Genomic DNA, 18,280 nt, shown 5'->3' with positions numbered 1-18,280 from the left:
ATTATGACGGTCATATCTGCATTGCCTGAGGCGAGATGCTGTCTGCTCACGTGTGTGTCGGGCGGGAGGGAGGGAGATAGTGGGGGAGAGTGACCGACCCCAAAAAGTGCATACCTGTGTCTGTCCTGCCATTTTCATAGCATGTCTACAACTAATTGGTTCGAGCCGATTCCACCTCTGGAATCTATTTAACACGGTTACCAAGGTGACAGCATCCAACGTCGGCTACTACCATGTCAGCTCACACACATGCGCGTACGCGCTGAAAACAGTGGTAAGTGTGCAGGCGCTCTAGTCCCTCTTAATTAGCTCCATCTATTAGCGGCAAATCCGCTAATTAAAGCCGAGCTAACAAACGACCCAAAGAACGCTATCTGCGTATGCCATATGGAGGCCGAAATGAGTAAGGGACCCAGAAATGACGACATGAATGCACGCATACAAAGACGTTTCTATTCAAGGGCGTTATATTGACATGTCGTCGGTTGTAGGACGCCTCACAATGAGCTACTTTTACGAGGATCTTTACGGCGCAGAGAAATAACGTTGTCCAATACATGGACGAAGAAAATGCAAATACGGTGTAAAATTGGAGGTGTAGGAGATCCAATGTCATTGTAACTAGATTAAAAAAAACAAACAAACTGACATTCAGTGACATTATGACTGACATTTTGTCTTCTCAGGGGAAGCTGAAACAGTGGCTAATTGCAAAATGAATATGTAGACTTCGGTTTCATAATGTGTGTAGTAACGTGTAGTCATGCTGAACATGTCCACCCTGTCATACCGAACGATCATTTTGTTTTGACAAACCTTTCAGATATGTGTAATTAATCATGCTGTCATTTTCATCATATGCGTCTAGCAATGTTTTCAAGCTTAAAATGTCCACCCTGTCATGGGGGGGGAAAAAAACAACAACAAAAAAAAAAAAAAAAAAACACACACACACACACACACCAAAAAAAAAAGAGTGATTTACGTCATGAACCAAACAATTGTCCTTATTTATCATATGTGTAGTAATGTGTTGTCAAGCATAGCGTGTCCACCCTTTTCATCGAGAAAGAGCAACTGATTTCATAAACCTTTCAGAAATGTGTACCTGTAATCGTGTGTGGTAAGGTCTTGTGCTTTACATGTCCACCCTATCATAGTAAAAGATCAATTGATTTCATAAACCTTTCAGAAATTTGTAAATTTCATCATGTATCTAGTAATGTGTTGTCAAGCTTAACATGTCCACCCTGTCATAGTAAAAGAGCAATTTATTTCATCAAGCTTTCAGAAATTTGTAGTTTTCATCACAATGACTGCATGTGTGGAGTAATGTGTCGCTGAGCACAGAACAGAACATGACCACCATGTCATAGTGAAAGAGCAACTGATTGCATAAACCTCTCAGAAATGTGCAATTTTCATCGTGTGTGTGCGCAGTTAGGTGTTGTCAGGCTTAAAATGTCCACTCCGTCAAACCTCTGTCAACTCTGCTTTAAAAAAAAAAAAAAAAAAAAAAACTTTCAGAAATGTTATTTTCATTCCGTCCACCTTGTCTTTGCAAAAGAACAATTTACTTTCAGAAATTTGAAATATATTTCTTACACAGGACAGAGTCTGCTCCCTAAAGGAATCATGGGGTCAAGTGAAGGTTAATCATGTGCTCATCAAATGCTAACATTTGCCAAAAAATGTCCACCCTGTCATCGTAGTCAGGGATTTGAGTTTGGTGGCGTTTAATGGTTGCTCTCGCAAGATGAATTCTTACGGTATTTGTGAGTTGACAAACTTCGGAGAATACATCTTGTACCGCTCCCGCTGATAAGGGGGGACATTGTGTTTGGGGGCGGGATATGCAACTGTGACGAAACCAGGAAGCCAGCGCCGACGCAGGTGGGAGAAGGAGTTTTCTCCCAAAAAATTATAGTCATTTACAAAAAGGTCAACTAAAAATGCTCAAGTCAAAAAAACAAACAAAAAAAACAAACAAAAACAGCAACAAACACTCGCTACAGCAGGAAACATGACACGACTAACCGACACAAACTAAAACAAGCCAAGCAATTAAATACAAACAAATTGTCAAGTTTGGACAAGATGAGGGCTGACGACAAACCCAAATATGGCAACACCTGTTTCTTTGAAAAACACTTGACAAACCGTGAATATCTTTTCATGTATACAGATTGTTTTTAACACCTTTTCTGCGGACGTATATTTTAAAACTGATGACAAAAAAAAGCAGCTTTAAAAATAAGAATCATAGTAATAACAAACCTCAAGGCCGCCGAGCTGAAAAAGCTTTTGTCATTATTATTCTATTAGCTGCCATCTCTTTTTAAAAGGAAAGACCTCAAGTGGCGGCAGTTGGAGAAGATGTGCAAATTGCGTTAAATGGAAAAGCTTTTGCATTTAAGTTCAGTTCATCTTGTTTTGTTCAGTGGGCGAGCGAAGACGAGATTATTTATTTATTTTTGAAGACGTCGCGCCGTGATTGAAATCCTGACATTGATAAATGGAACGAAAGCCTGCTGCGAAGCTTTTCTGTTAGCCCGAGCCGCTCACCCTGCCCGCCTCCATCCCCTTCCTCCGCCCTATGTCCATCTTTTTCAAAGAGACAAGATGAATGGGAACCAACCAAACAGCGGGAGACAAAAGGAGTCATCAAAAGTCTTACTGGCGAGGAAGATGAGGAACAACAATGAAGGCAGACGGCGTACAAATATGCACAACGCTACTCGCGTCACAGCACGAGGCCGCACATCAATTTTAAAACACTCACATTTTTTCTTTCAAGAATCATTACTGGAGTGATCTGCCGATAAAAGTTTGTTTTGAGGCTGTTTTCACGATGGATTTAGCATTTTTGTTTGTCGGCCATGTGTTGACTAAATTTTCATGACGATGCTGTGACTTTATGGACATCACGTGACGAGCTGATGAGCAAACTTTGCATGTTAATTACAAAGTTCCGTTTATTGAATTATGTGTGAAATGATAACTGCGAACAACTTTCACTTGAATATGGATTAGTATTATTTTCCCAAGGCGCTGATGGACGTCTTGAGACAATATTCTAAATATTTAGAAGATGCTTTTGAAACAAGTCACATTTTAAGTAACTTTTGGGTAATTGTCTCGTTAAGGTGATGATTTTATGCGTGGTTAAAGAGTGTGCATGTGTGTGCGTGTACAGTCTGGAATTGGACGGCTCTCTGCAGGGTGCCACTTATTTCTTTGTGCTGCACTCTCACTCACAGTGCCACACGTATTTTTCACACAATATACATTATTCATTAAAATAATGACAGGTCTCTACGCAGACCACAGAATTGTGATGATTAAAGAGATGCAATATATCGTTTGCGTTTACTAAATCTCAGGTTTTGATTGTCAGTGATGTGTTTATTTAATATTTGTGCATTATTGTGGCTGCAGCTTAAAGTGGTGATCACAATTTTTTTGACACTATTTCAACCAGCGCAGACGATTGGACGTTCTGTTTTATTTATTCATTTTGTTACAAAGGATTCTGTGTTTAATTGTAGTAAAATGGTAAAAAATAAAGAAATCCACTGTATGTAAAGCCCCGCCTATTTGAGGGCAAAAGCAACCATTCTGTGAATAGTGAAAGCTGTCATTGATGGCCACCCAAAAAGTCTAGCGCTGTAGCTAATGATTATTTCAGTCATCTTTTAATCTGTCAATTATTTTTTTTTGTCAATCAATCAATGAATCCTATTAACAATAACTAACTTTCCATCCCTTTTTTCAAAAAGAGGACATTATTTCAAATTGACAGTGTACAAACTGGATTCATTTTGATTCCGTTTCTGGTTTGGTGTGTAATATGTGGAAAATCGGCAAAAGAAAAGTTAACAATCCACTTTCATGGAGGACTACAGAAATCGGAGAATATTTACTGCTGAGGATCTGATACTCCAAGCATTTTGATAATCTTAAAGCTATCCAAACGATTAATCAATTATCAAAAATAATAATGACTGATGCATTTGATAATCGGTTAGCTATCAATTAATTGTTGCACCTCTAAAAGGTCTGTTACTGCCTGTAGCTCTTTTTCCTGTTGGACAAGGATATGGCCTTAAAAAATGAAGCTCCTCCCCTCATTCCAACATAGTTAATTGAGGACAAGATGCCACAAAATGGCAACAAAGCCATTTAAACAGATAATCGAGGATAGGTTTTCACGCCAAACACTGTTAATTGGCAAATTTCAAAAGACAAATAGTCACTGCACTCTAAAAGACAACCGATGTAATCATCAAGCTTTCACACAGTATTTGGTCTAATTATATTCAGATCTGGCTTACAATTCCATTTCTAGTCAATGGATGGCTCCACCAATTACTACTGTACTACGACATGACAGACGGGCACCAAAAAGGGACAAATAACCATAATTGTGCCTTTTACAAAATGGAAACTAACGTGACCTCGACATCACTGTGGCAACTGGACCTCATAAGAATGTCTTGATCCCACATCAGAGTATGCAAACAGGTCTGACATCCTCCTTGGCGACAGTGAATCGAAAATCTACCCGCCTGCCAACAGCTTCTTCACATCGCCGCGGGACACTTTTCCGAGGGCTATTTTCTGTCTTGTCGTATCGCCACTTTAGTTGTCAGTGGGAGAAGAAGGGATGTAAAGAATGTCGGGGAAGATTATAGGGAAGGGGCGCAGGCACCTTTCTGCCTCCTCCAGCCTGATGAATGTTGAGAAGCCTTTCAGAGACTTAAGATTGTTTATCATGCAGCCTCGCCACTCTGTCTAATGGGCTGTGCATCGCTGGCATTTATATGGCCCGCAACATTCAACACCATTGAACATGACCTGTCGTTCATAAGAGAGCTAACCTCTGAGCGGTCACCGGCGCTGAAAGAGGGGCGAGTGCGTAAGGAGGCTGGGGGCTTCAAGGTATGTGCTGTCCCCCCGCCGAGCCTTTTCAATTCTTTCCACTCCATTGCTCCGGCCCTCCCCTCTCCTTTCAGCAGGAAGAGCTGCACTCAGTTGCTCCCCTCAAATCACCGTCTCCATCTATAAGGGGGTTAAAAAAAAAAAAAAAAAAAAGAAAAAAAAATCAATACAACACCAAACAATGGCTTATAGGCCTTAGGGTGCAGCGTGCAAAAAAGGTCACCGCTATACATTATGTATGGCGGCCAGCTAATGGTCAGTGCGCTCGCAGACAAATGGACTGTGAGCTTCTCGCCAGTGCGATGAGTCCACCGGGGAGAGGTTTACACACGCACATACAAAGCGGCACGGGTGCCTATTGGCAGAAGTGGATGTAAACAAGTGTGCGTAATCGCCAGCATATTCACGCACACTCATGCAGCAATTTAAAGAGCTTGATGGGCGCATGTGCATTCACGGGCACGTTCAAACAGCCGCGCGCGCACACACACGGCGTTTGTCACACTTTTTATAATTTTGTCATGATCCTGCTCTCAGTGCTGTTTTGTTTTTTTCCTCCCCAATAGTGAGTGGGCGTTTCCTCCAGCACCACACCTGGGGTGTGTTTACTAATCAATTAGTGGACTTGAAAAGGACTCCGGGCACAGCAGTCCACTGTCGGATTATTCCTTGCTCACTGCTACTAGCGACAAGAATTCTCTGCACCCCTTTTTGATTCATAGCAACGTTCATAGTCATAGTCATAGTCTTATTGGATAGTGTTCTTGTGTTTGTATTTATATTTACGTGTGAGTATATCCACGGCATTTTTGGTGATAATTGATTGGTGGCATATTTGCCTTGTTCTATTTGGTATTTACTCCCTTGCATACTTTTTGCAAGCGTTTTCTGTTACTCCTTTGTACCTTGCCTTTTGCAAGTATTTTTCGGTTCGTGTTTTTCTCCAGCCTTTGTGCTCGCAATTGTTGTTTACTTATCCTGGTTGTGTTTACCAGCGCTTTCTGTTAAGGTTTTCCACGAGTTCTTCTGTAAATAAATTTCTAAATTGTATTTTCCTTTCTGGGTCTGCCTTTTTGGGAACCTCTTTCTGTCGGCTGAGGTCGACGTGACAGAATAATCCGACCACCATGGATCCCGTAGACCCAGTAAAGGTGAGATGCGCTTTGGACAGCCAAGTGAGACGGGTTGGGCAAAACGAAGCCTCCTTGGTTGAGCTTCAGACTGTTGTAAGCAGGCTAGCTGGCCAGTTAAATGAATTGTGTTCCCGGTGTGAGCACCTAGCCCCTGTCAAGACCACAGTTGGGGCGTCTTCGCCCTTGGTCACTGTTAGAGAGCCCGTTTTGCCCCACCCGCCGAGGTATGATGGACAACCTGGAAGTTGTGGTACTTTTTTGCATCATTGCTCTCTTATTTTTGACCAGCAACCGTTGACTTATGCACAGGACAATGCTAAAGTGGCATTTGTAATGAGTCTCTTGGCTGGCAAAGCAGCTACTTGGGCTATGGCGGTGAGCAATGCGCAACCTGATCTCCGGTCTTCCTTTCCGACGTTTGTTTTGGAGTTTAGACGTGTCTTTGATCACCCGGTAAAGGGAAGGGAGGCTGGAAATCAGCTGCTGGACTTGGTGCAAGGGCGGCAGTCGGTGGTGGATTACTCTATTTCATTCCGCATCCTGGCTGCCGAGAGTGGCTTCAATGACCGAGCACTATGTTGTCTGTTTCGCCGTGGACTAAACTCGGCAGTTAAAGATGAACTAGCAGTGCGGGACGATACCTCGGACTTGGAGGAACTAATATCGCTGACCATCCGCCTTGACAACCGACTGAGGGAGCGGCGCAGGGAACGTGCATGGGAGCGGCTCGTCGCAGTTGGGAGTGCCCCCCTGGACAATCAAGCACGTCCTCTCACCCCGGACACCGACTCCTCAGCCGCCCTGGGATCACCTGCTGCCTTGGAGGAACCAATGCAGCTAGAAGGAGGTCGTTTGCGCCATGAGGAGAGACAACGGCGCCTCCTGGCAGGAGCTTGTTTCTACTGCGGTCAATCAGGACACCAGGTGGCTTCCTGCCAGGCGAGGCAAGCACGCAAATGTCATCAATCCACTCAACTAGGCAACCGGCAGTCGGCGCAAGCCACCGATGAACAGTGTGAGTATGAGTGTGAAGAGCCCAAACCAAGTCCAGACTCTAACATAAGCCAACAGAGTAAGAGACTAGAACTGTCAGGAGAAGTGTCCGGCTACGGAAAGAGTGTGAGAGTAATTGCGCTGGTTGATTCTGGGGCTGATGACAGTTTTATTGATGAGTGTATGGTAGAGACCCTGAACTGTCCTGTGGAGACGCTAAGTAAAGTAAAGAGAGTATTGGATCTTAATGGGCGTCTCCTGGCAGAAATTCGTCTAATTACTAGCCCACTAGTATTGAAACTTTCAGGTAACCACGTGGAGCAAATTAGGTTTTTTGTTATGCCCTCTCGAGCTGCTCCTGTTGTTTTGGGGTTGCCGTGGCTAAAATTGCACAACCCAGACATCGACTGGGAAAAACCCGCCTTAGAAAACTGGAGTCCTTTTTGTTATGCTCACTGTCTGAAATCGGCCGATGGTGGATCGGTACCGCCAGTCGACCCCAACTCCGAAGCTATTTGCTTAGATAATGTACCAGCTGAATACCACGATTTATGGAAAGTGTTTAGTAAAGCTCGTGCACAGTCATTGCCCCCCCATCGACCTTACGACTGCGCCATAGATTTGATTCCTAATACCCCACTACCAAGTTCTAGATTGTATCAGGTGTCTCAACCTGAACGGGAAGCCTTGAGGGAATACATCACTACTTCCTTGGCAGCTGGTATCATCCGCCCTTCTAGATCACCCGTGGGGGCAGGATTTTTCTTTATCGACAAGATAAGACTTTACGGCCATGTGTCGATTACCGGGGCCTAAATGAAATTACCGTCAAAAATAAGTATCCCCTGCCCTTGTTGGATTCAGCATTTGCACCGCTGCAGGCTGCAACTATTTTTACGAAGCTTGACCTCCGTAGTGCGTACTATTTGGTTAGAATACGGGAAGGAGATGAGTGGAAAACAGCATTTAAGACACCCCTGGGACACTTCGAGTACCTTGTTATGCCATTTGGATTAACTAATGCCCCAGCAGTGTTCCAGTGCCTTATCAATGACGTCTTGCGGGATATGCTGAATATTTTTTGCTTTGTTTATCTTGATGACATACTTATTTTCTCCCGCGATCTAGAGGAACATCGCCAACATGTGCGGTTGGTTCTTGAAAGATTATTAGAGAATCGACTGTATGTCAAGGCGGAAAAGTGTGAGTTTCACGCTACGTCTGTCCCGTTCTTGGGCTTTATTGTAGAAGGGGGTCAGCTACGGGCTGACCCCAGTAAAACACAAGCAGTAGTGGACTGGCCAACCCCAACAACGAGAAAACAGTTACAACGGTTTCTGGGGTTCTCCAATTTCTACCGCCGGTTTATTAGAAACTATAGCCAGAAAGCCGCTCCCCTTACACGTCTGACATCAAGCAAGATGCCTTTTAAATGGAATTCGGGTGCAGAACAGGCCTTCAGGGAACTGAAACGAATGTTTTCTAATCCACCAGTTTTGACTCATGCTAATACTGATTTTCCATTTGTGGTCGAGGTTGATGCATCCGATTCAGGAGTGGGGGCTGTCCTGTCCCAGCGCTCTCCGTTCGACCAGAGGCTCCACCCCTGTGCCTACTTCTCCAAGCAGCTGAGTCCCGCCGAGGCAAATTATGATGTGGGAAACCGGGAATTGCTGGCTATAGTGCTCGCATTACAGGAGTGGAGACACTGGCTAGAAGGAACAAAGGAACCATTCACAATCTACACTGATCACAAGAATCTGGCATACCTTCGTTCTGCCAAAAGACTCAACTCTCGTCAAGCCAGGTGGGCCATGTTTTTCACCCGATTCAGCTTTACGCTCTCATACCGCCAGGGGTCCAAGAACCAGAAACCGGATGCTCTGTCCCGCATTCATGAGCCAGCAGCCAATGAGCAGCGGTCGGAGACCATCCTGCCAGAACATTGTTTTGCGGGGGCCCTTCAGTGGGACGTGGAGAGGAAGGTCATAGAAGCCCTGGAGGGTGCACAGGTTCCGGGTGAGTGCCCTACTGGGAAGCTGTTTGTGCCAGCAAATTTACGTCCTGAGGTGCTGCGGTGGGGACACGAGTCAAAGATCGCCTGCCATCCCGGGATAAACCGGACTCTAACCCTTCTCGGACAAAGATTCTGGTGGCCTGAAATGCGGAGAGACGTCGCAGACTTTGTGGGAGCCTGCGCTGCCTGTGCCAGTGGAAAATCATCTCACCAAAGGCCAGCAGGTCTGCTCCGCCCTCTGCCTGTCCCATCGCGACCATGGTCTCACATCTCTATGGACTTTGTCACTGGCCTGCCAACATCCCGAGGAAGATCTGTCATTTTGACTGTTGTGGATCGATTCTCCAAGCTAGCCCATTTTGTAGCCTTGGTCAAACTCCCATCAGCCTGGGAGACTGCACAGCTTCTGGTCAAGCACGTTTTCCGACTACATGGACTTCCGCTTAACGTGGTGTCTGATCGTGGGCCACAATTTGTCTCCCAGGTGTGGGGGAAATTCTGTCGGGTGTTGGGAGCCACCGCAAGCCTATCATCAGGATACCACCCCCAGACAAACGGTCAAACTGAGAGGGCTAACCAGGACCTTGAGGCAGCCCTCCGCTGCGTATGCCTTCAAAATCCGACAACCTGGACCTCGCACTTGCCATGGGTGGAGTATGCACATAATACCCTTGTCTCCACTGCCACAGGTCGATCACCGTTCATGTCTGCATACGGATACCAGCCACCGTTATTTCCGTCCCAGGAGGGAACGGTGGACCTACCCTCGGTGCAGCTGCATCTCAAGAGGGCCCATCAGGTATGGCGTGAGACTCGTGCAGCATTGTCCCGAACCGCAGCACGAAACCGACAGATCGCAGACCGTCGGAGGCGCCCGGCACCCAACTACCAGCCCAAGGACCGCGTTTGGCTGAGCACCCGGGACCTGCATTTGGCTGGAAGCTCTCGGAAGTTGGGCCCCCGCTTCATCGGCCCCTTTGAAGTGGAATCTGTTGTCAATCCTGTTTCGGTGAGACTTCGCCTGCCTCCCAACCTTAAGATCCATCCTGTTTTCCATGTGTCCCTACTCAAGCCAGACACTCCGAGCCCACTGAACCCTCCTGCGGCACCGCCACCACCTCCTCGACTGGTTGATGGAGACCCGGTATACACTGTGAAAGAGATTCTAGACTCTAGGCGCCGGGGAAAGGGGTTCCAGTATCTGGTCGATTGGGAGGGCTATGGGCCAGAGGAGCGTCAGTGGGTTCCCCGCTCCTGGATCCTGGATCCATCGCTTCTGCGCACTTTCCATGAGGCGCATCCGTCAAAACCAGGTGGTCCGCCAGGGGGCGTCCGTTGAGGGGAGGGTACTGTCATGATCCTGCTCTCAGTGCTGTTTTGTTTTTTTCCTCCCCAATAGTGAGTGGGCGTTTCCTCCAGCACCACACCTGGGGTGTGTTTACTAATCAATTAGTGGACTTGAAAAGGACTCCGGGCACAGCAGTCCACTGTCGGATTATTCCTTGCTCACTGCTACTAGCGACAAGAATTCTCTGCACCCCTTTTTGATTCATAGCAACGTTCATAGTCATAGTCATAGTCTTATTGGATAGTGTTCTTGTGTTTGTATTTATATTTACGTGTGAGTATATCCACGGCATTTTTGGTGATAATTGATTGGTGGCATATTTGCCTTGTTCTATTTGGTATTTACTCCCTTGCATACTTTTTGCAAGCGTTTTCTGTTACTCCTTTGTACCTTGCCTTTTGCAAGTATTTTTCGGTTCGTGTTTTTCTCCAGCCTTTGTGCTCGCAATTGTTGTTTACTTATCCTGGTTGTGTTTACCAGCGCTTTCTGTTAAGGTTTTCCACGAGTTCTTCTGTAAATAAATTTCTAAATTGTATTTTCCTTTCTGGGTCTGCCTTTTTGGGAACCTCTTTCTGTCGGCTGAGGTCGACGTGACAAATTTATCCATCAGTGAGCACGGAGACAAGTTCAGAGAGCTGCACAGATATTTATATTTTATAATACCAGTGATGATATATAGCACTTAGGGTGCATGTAAGTATTTGCTATTCTTCTATTTCTAAATATTATTAGACCTTTTTTAAACATTATTTGCGAAGCTTATAAAGTTTGAAAATCTGGAATTTAGTGTTCTTCTGAACCATATTTGAAGTTACCTTGTGTTTATCTTGACATTAGATTTTGGTTTCTTCAATCGGAGTAACATATGAAAAGATTAATATGCAGAATGGTGCGGTGCATTTACAAATGCCCGACCCTGTGAAAGTACCCTGAATGCACCATTTTGCTAGCACTGCAAGCGTGTATGTGATTCTGTCCTCCTGAGTGTACTTTAAGCTCTTTAATGACACAACAGGAGTTTACTGTAAATCTAAATGCGGAGTCCCACAGGGGTCTGTACTTGGCCCTCTCTTGTTTAGCACCTACATGCTTCCGCTTGGTGATACTTAAAGGCACAATCTACACAATCTGTGAAAAAACAAGTGGAGTATTAGTACACTATTGAATATTTTTAGAATCGATTAATCTATTGATTCTATTCAATCAATTAATCAACTAATCAGATTCATTTTAACTTTGCATTAAAGTGTATTACAAAAACGGTTTGGTCATTGTTTTCCAAAGTAAAAAACGATGTTTTCAAATGTTTTATTTTGATTAAAAATAGAAGATGATAATCTTTCATCAAGGACTACAAAAAACAGTGAATGATTACTGTTATGCTGAAATTAGAGGATTTGTACAATTTTACATAAAAAAAATGGCTCCAAACGATTAAACGATTATTAAAATAGTTGTCGATTGATTTTATAATCGATTACTTGTCGATTAATTCATTTTGACAGCTCTAAACAAGTGATATTAATAGAATTATATTGCAACTTTCTTCTGTTCTCTGTGTGTACTTAATCCATGATCGGCACCGCACTGCCCGTAAGAAGCCAAAACACGCAGGAATCGCTGGTAATTGTTTTTATTGTTTTTTTTTCAATTGATATGATTTGATATTGATATTATTCTGATTTTAATTTCTTAATAATTTATTTTCAACTTGTATTTTCAGTTATATTTCAATTGGAGTTTTCAAAGATTCAAGGAAATGTCCTATCCTCAAAATTCAAGGATGCGAAGACCCAAAGTTTTTTTTTTTTTTCCCCATACCAACACACATTTCCACGAAATATAATCCCTGAGGTCGCAGGTCAGCCCAGTAAGTCGTAGTAGTGTGAAAATAATATAAAATAAATAAATAAATAGGATAGAGAGAATGAAGAATGAAAACATGAGAGGCTTGAATTTCACATATTTATAAGGTCAAAAGAATAGTGTTCAAGAATAAAGTCTTCATGAGGCTATGATGATCGTTTTGACTCATTCAGTTTTAGTAGTTTAAGGAATAGTAAGTTTTGAAATCAATTCATTTTATTAATCCTGGTTTCAATCTCAATCAAAATCGTGATTATTATATTTTCCATAATCGTCCAGCCGTACTTAACAAGAAAACTGAAATTAAAGTAAAATAAAACACCAGTCAGGTGGGCCTACCAGCTAGTAGACTACACGGTGACCACGGCAACAACAAACAAGGAAACTATTTAAAAAAAAAAAAAACTGAGGTGACTAAATCCATAATTATTGCCCGGTAGGAAAGCGGAGAAGATACATCAGTATGATGTGGTAATTGCCTGGACACGCGAGTGGGGGCAGAGAGCACATTCTTTTTTTTACAGGAGAGGGAAACAACATGACGTGTGTGCGCGCTCGAGACAGAGTTTGACCTTCATGTAGTAATGCTGGAGTTGACACAAGCACGTCTGCGCTGGGACAAGAGCTCAGGTTTAACAGGCATATTGAAAAGGTCAGAGCTGTCACTCAAACTCCCTCGCACACAAATGATGCACACTCCACTACAGTGTGCGTGTGCATGTCCATGCACGGGCCACATAATACTTGCAAAGTACACAGAGAGAGGCGCGCACTCCGAAATTGCTCACCATGTCAAATTAAAATAAGCCCTCTGCTTATTTTGCTAGAAACACTGATTGGGCAGCTGCCAAAAATCCCCCCAACTGCCAATTTCCAACCCCGCCTTATTCTCCTCTAGCTTTCCACACCCACTCACAAACAAACCCAGTCAGGGTCATTGGTGAATAAAGTTGTTTTGGTCCGTGTCTGGATTTGTGATTGGTTGCTGTGTTGCTAACCGGAGAGGGGGATAGAGAGAAAAAAAATGCTCCACCTCTCCTCCCACCTCCAAGCAGCCCCCTAATCTTCCTCCTGATTGGATGATTAAGATCCTCACTTTCCTTCTTCGGCCTATACCTCTCCAGCATGCAGATTAGCTCCACTCTGTTGACACATGCTGGCATATCCACACTATAAAAAATAATAATATATCCATCCATAAAATGAAAAAATATCCATGGAGAGAAGCAAGGCTTGTAAAGTTAACAGTTAGACAGAGAGTGATATTAGAGTGCAAGTCCACACATGTTCGTTGAAATGCAGTGCCACTCTCGCAAATACCTTCCTCTGTAATAATCTGTTGAAGGTGTTAATTTATTCTGTTTTGTTTTGTTTTTTACCTCCCTTTCACGCCACACTTCCCAGCAGGCAGCAAATACCTTGCACCGTGCGGAACGTTCTCAGTTACCCTGCCACAGATGAAAGGTAACTGGCTCAACGAGAAAGTTGAAAGCAGAAATATGTTCTATTTTTTTCAGGTAAAATGACAGCCTCAAAGTCGTTTGGATCTTTTTCAGGTCGGTGTCATTTGCCGCTTACTGGTTAATGGTTTAAAAAAATAATTGGACCAGTCCGAATAACCGCTAATGCTACCGTTCTGAGACGCTTATACATAGCTGTGTCCCAATTCATGTGCTGCCTTGTTTGAAGGCAGACGTTGCAACACCCTATTCAAAAGGTACACATGTACCCTTCTTTTCAAGTATTCGTGTCATGTTTTGGTTTTTTTTAAAACAAGGATAATAGCAGACTATATTATTCAGAGGTGGGAGTGTCAAGGAATTTTCTTGTTGAAATGACGTAATTTCGCCGTGCGGACCTCGTGGACGCATCTAGCATAAACAAAGCTTCAGTTGTCAGTGAAACGGGAGTCAGTCAGTCGGTTTATTGCCGATTACATTGGCGGACGAAAAACCACTTCCGTCATTGCTTAGTCTGTCAACTTTTCGAAGTTACCAGTCATTCGTAATCCTGAACAAAATGGGTGTCATTGATGGAGATTCCGTCAATATTTACGGAATGCTCACCTTTGATATTATTATTGTACTTTATAAAAACACAAGAAGCATTGTGATTAACTCATTACAGTTCCTTCTTGACTTGGCCACTGGGAGCAGTATAGTACAGCAATGCAAACACAAAGAAGAGATTCACAACTACTGTAAGTGACTCAGCTGTAGTACTAGTTGTTTTTCACAGACGATAGAGAATATATGCCAGTGAGTATTGTTACATTGTCTTCTCTACCTTTGCACAATTGTCTCACTTTTATCTTGGAATTTTGTTTTGTTTTTCCTTAGCTGTGTTTATAAGCAAGTCATAAAACACATTCATGCCGTCAAACTGTTTTAAGTTGGATCAGTGGATATTTTTACTGGATCATATAAATAAAAATGAAAGGCGCGAGACAGGCGGGCCGGGCGAGAAGCAGGAATGGAAATGCAATATTCATCAGGTGATACCTCCGGTATCAGTCTATTATTTATTAAGTCTGAATCAGCTCTGTCATCATCCACACTCGAACAGGCACAGCCTCCAGCTCTGCCACAAGCAGGCCGTGTGCCGTATAGAGATAGATTTCCCAAATGAAAATCGGTGGACACGGCGCAATCTGGTCAAAACAGAGCTAATGAGAAAGCGGGTTTCATGTAAAATCCGCTGTGAGGGGATTTACAGATTTGAGAGCAAATATTTCATTTCTCCAGCAAACTCATCCAGGTGAACTCCAATAGTCCGACTGAATAATTTCTTTCTATTCTTGCGAGTGACATAGGTAGCTCCAACGCACTTCCAGTGAGTTCACGCTGGCTATTAACACATGAAATCTCATGTCCAAATAGTTCATGCATGTGGCTTTAAATAGCTATCAGATGGATTAATGATGAAGGTAATCATTTAGAGTATGCTTTATTAATCTGTGGTAATGTTACCAGGATGGTTATCAAGGCTGTCAGTCGTAATGGCTTTGATGGTGGTGGTGCGGGCCACTGACTCATTTTGACAGTGTGGATCTTTACTATTGATCTGATGTAATATCTGACCCATCTGCTCTTTCACTTTTTCTCACCGTCATGTAATTCCTGCCCATGAGTGCCGACAACTTCAACGATGCGCTGACTTGAGTAACATTGGCTTACTCAGAGGGAGAGAGTGACAGAGGGAGGGTGCAGGTAAGTGCTACAGACCAGTCGAGATTGATTTGTCAGGTATCAGGTTCACCTTTACTTTTGGGGGAGAAAAAAAAAATGTTTCTCGTTAGGACAAGAAACAAGTTTTTTTTTCTCCTCCCATGTCTCTTCAGTGGCTCCGTATGAATCTGAAAGCCTATGCACGTGATAAAAGAAAAAAAAAAAAAAAGGTTTGGTGAATGCGCATAGGAAGCTTGGAGTTCAGTACCTCCAACAAGGTTAAGAAGCACTTTTTTAACACTAGTACAATTTGACACCCAGCTGCCCCCTTGCATACCAAAACTGAACCGAACCAATACTTCTTGGCGAAAACGAGGCATGGTTTCCTGCAACTTCCTGCTTCACTGTTTGCACTTAACAATAATTTGTATTTCTATAGTCCCTTTCCAAGAATGCTAAATAGAGAAAATGTGGGATCAAGAGAGACATGCCACAAATACGGGCCCCCGTTATATCTATTGGAATTATGCAATTACTTGTATCATATGGAAAGCCAGCAGGACCAAAGTGGTTTAGAAAAGTGCTGAATTTGCTTCAAGATCAAGCTGTGGATAATAACACCCTTCCATTGTTGATAATAGGCTCAAATTACTAAGCAAAGACTTCATCCATTAACATCACTTTTCTTTGGTTTAACGACACCGCACTTTTCCCGCACATGAGACGAATCATCTCCTTCCAGAAATAGACGGAGATCTGATCGGGAACCAACGGCAATAAAAACCTCAGGAACAGGATCGCACTCGCATCCAGTGTTTTATTGGCGCACCGGGCCAGGAGCAGTCCCCACATCTGGATGAGTAACTTTTCGCCAGCTGTGTTCAAATGAAAGAGACGTTGGAAGCTATGCGATAAGATTGATAAACGCGATCCATAATTGATAAGATAAACGATGTACTGTTGCACGGCGCACCTGAATGCCCAGCGAGATGAGGCCAATCAAGTGTTGACGTTCGGGCTGCTGCGCGCCCATTCACTATGCATGCGGTTCCCCTTCAGTGCACGCACACTTATTCCAAAGCTAATGAGGCCTTGGGAGGTCGGACGCAACCGAAATGGTTTCACTGTCTGCTTGCTTTCCTGCATGCTTAACGGCGCGTGAACCTTGCGGGTCGCATCATACAGCTACTGTACATGCAGGGCGTATCACAAGCCTCGCGTATGCATTCGCCACACTCGTGTACCCGGTTTGGCTTTTTTACCGCATGCTATCTTTACCGCATGCTATCTTTTCATCTTTCTATCAGCAGACTCAGTGAAGCATGGGCGGCAGTTAACAACATTCGGAGTCTGAGGAAAACATGGGCTACCTCCTGAGCGGTATCAAATTAAAAGAACACAACGCAACTTCTTGTTTATCATCGCAAACGATAATGTGTACTGATGCACATCCAAGTTAACTGGCGAGGGGCGCTTTAATGTGCCGTTCGCTCAAATATCCCATACGAGTACCAAAAAATGTATTGTAATATAAGTTTATTTTGTTCCTGTCTTTTACATCTGGACACAGCTTTGTAATCAATTCATATGTTTCAGGATTATCCTTGTTTTGTATTACTGATGACTTTCTTTTACCTTTGAAGTCGTCATAGGTTAACTAGCCTCAACTATGAAGGTTTGTCTTTACGGAAAGATGTGACCTTAACTTTCAATGTTAAAAATGATTACACCCCATGATGACATTGGCAAACGTCCTTTAATGTTTTTGTACGTGGCAGCTAAAGACGCTCATCCTGCATTTTCTCCATTGCCCCTTGTGACATCTATTCATCTTTTAGAGAACCTTTTACTCAAAAGCAACTCTTTGTCCCATCCACAGACAAGACTGTAATTATTCTACATTTGCATGATAAGTGTGTCTGCCTGTGTACTCATTTGTGTATGCATGTATGTACTGTATGAGTGCTTAAATGCACATTAGCCCCAGTCTGGCATGAGCGCTCATCTTTTATCTCTGTAAAAGACAGGAAGAGGAAGGTTTTTTTTTTTTTTTTAAATGCAGAGTCTGGTTCGGCGTCTCTCTGCTCTCCATGCGAGTGTTTATCATTAGCCACTGTCAGGCAGAGAGCTTTGAAGTGGAGTCAGGGATTCGCCCACGATGTGGAATGCTTATGACACTTTGGTGCTGTTTGTGTTTTTCTGCTTACATTTTCTGCGTTTTCCCGTCAGGTTAAGACCTGCAATTTCTTTCTTTAATGAGGATAAGCGATTTAGAAGACAGATGGATGGATGGACAGAGTGACTGACTGATTGATTGATTGACTGATTGATTGGTTGGTTTTCTGCAATTTTCTCTCCTTACTCCAAATGTCTGCATGTGCGTGTGTGTCAACAACACACAATCAACCAGCACGGCAAACTCGCTGATGCAGCACTGCCATTTGTTATAGCTTTTGCTTTTAGACTTTATTCAGGAGCCGAACTCATGGTCATGGGTTGGACTAGGACTTGACCTCACGGATCGGACTCTTTTTTTTTTTTTTTTTTTGTATTATTTTATACAAGGTCAATGTATAAAATAAGGTATCCTGCCTTACATTATATTGCACTTGATGTTATGTTCCTAAAATCTAAATGGCCATAGTAGACAATTTGAATGTTTTTGTTTTTATGAAGCTAGTGTTTTATAAAATAATTATTAAAGAAGGCAAAGTTCTGTTTATTTTTTAATCATGAAAATACATCTAAGCGCAATTTAAGGCACATTCCCTTCGTTTAAACAGGGTTCGTGGATTACAAAGTACACAATAGGGCC

General features: G+C 43.2%; 1 long non-coding RNA gene across 1 annotated transcript in view; it reads right to left on the bottom strand.

Moving 5' to 3' along the window:
- Positions 1–4,836: 4,836 nt before the first annotated feature.
- Positions 4,837–18,280, bottom strand: part of LOC144007155 (uncharacterized) — a 65,157-nt gene continuing 51,713 nt past the window's right edge. The window contains exon 4 of the long non-coding RNA XR_013280096.1: positions 4,837–5,061. This is a non-coding gene — a long non-coding RNA (uncharacterized LOC144007155). The remainder of the gene's footprint in view (positions 5,062–18,280) is intronic.

The sequence above is a fragment of the Festucalex cinctus genome, chromosome 19 (genome assembly GCF_051991245.1).
Source record: "Festucalex cinctus isolate MCC-2025b chromosome 19, RoL_Fcin_1.0, whole genome shotgun sequence".
In the NCBI taxonomy this organism is placed as follows: Eukaryota; Metazoa; Chordata; class Actinopteri; order Syngnathiformes; family Syngnathidae; genus Festucalex; species Festucalex cinctus.
The sequence above is the reverse complement of the archived record's forward strand: the minus strand, read 5'-3'. Positions and strand labels throughout refer to the sequence as shown.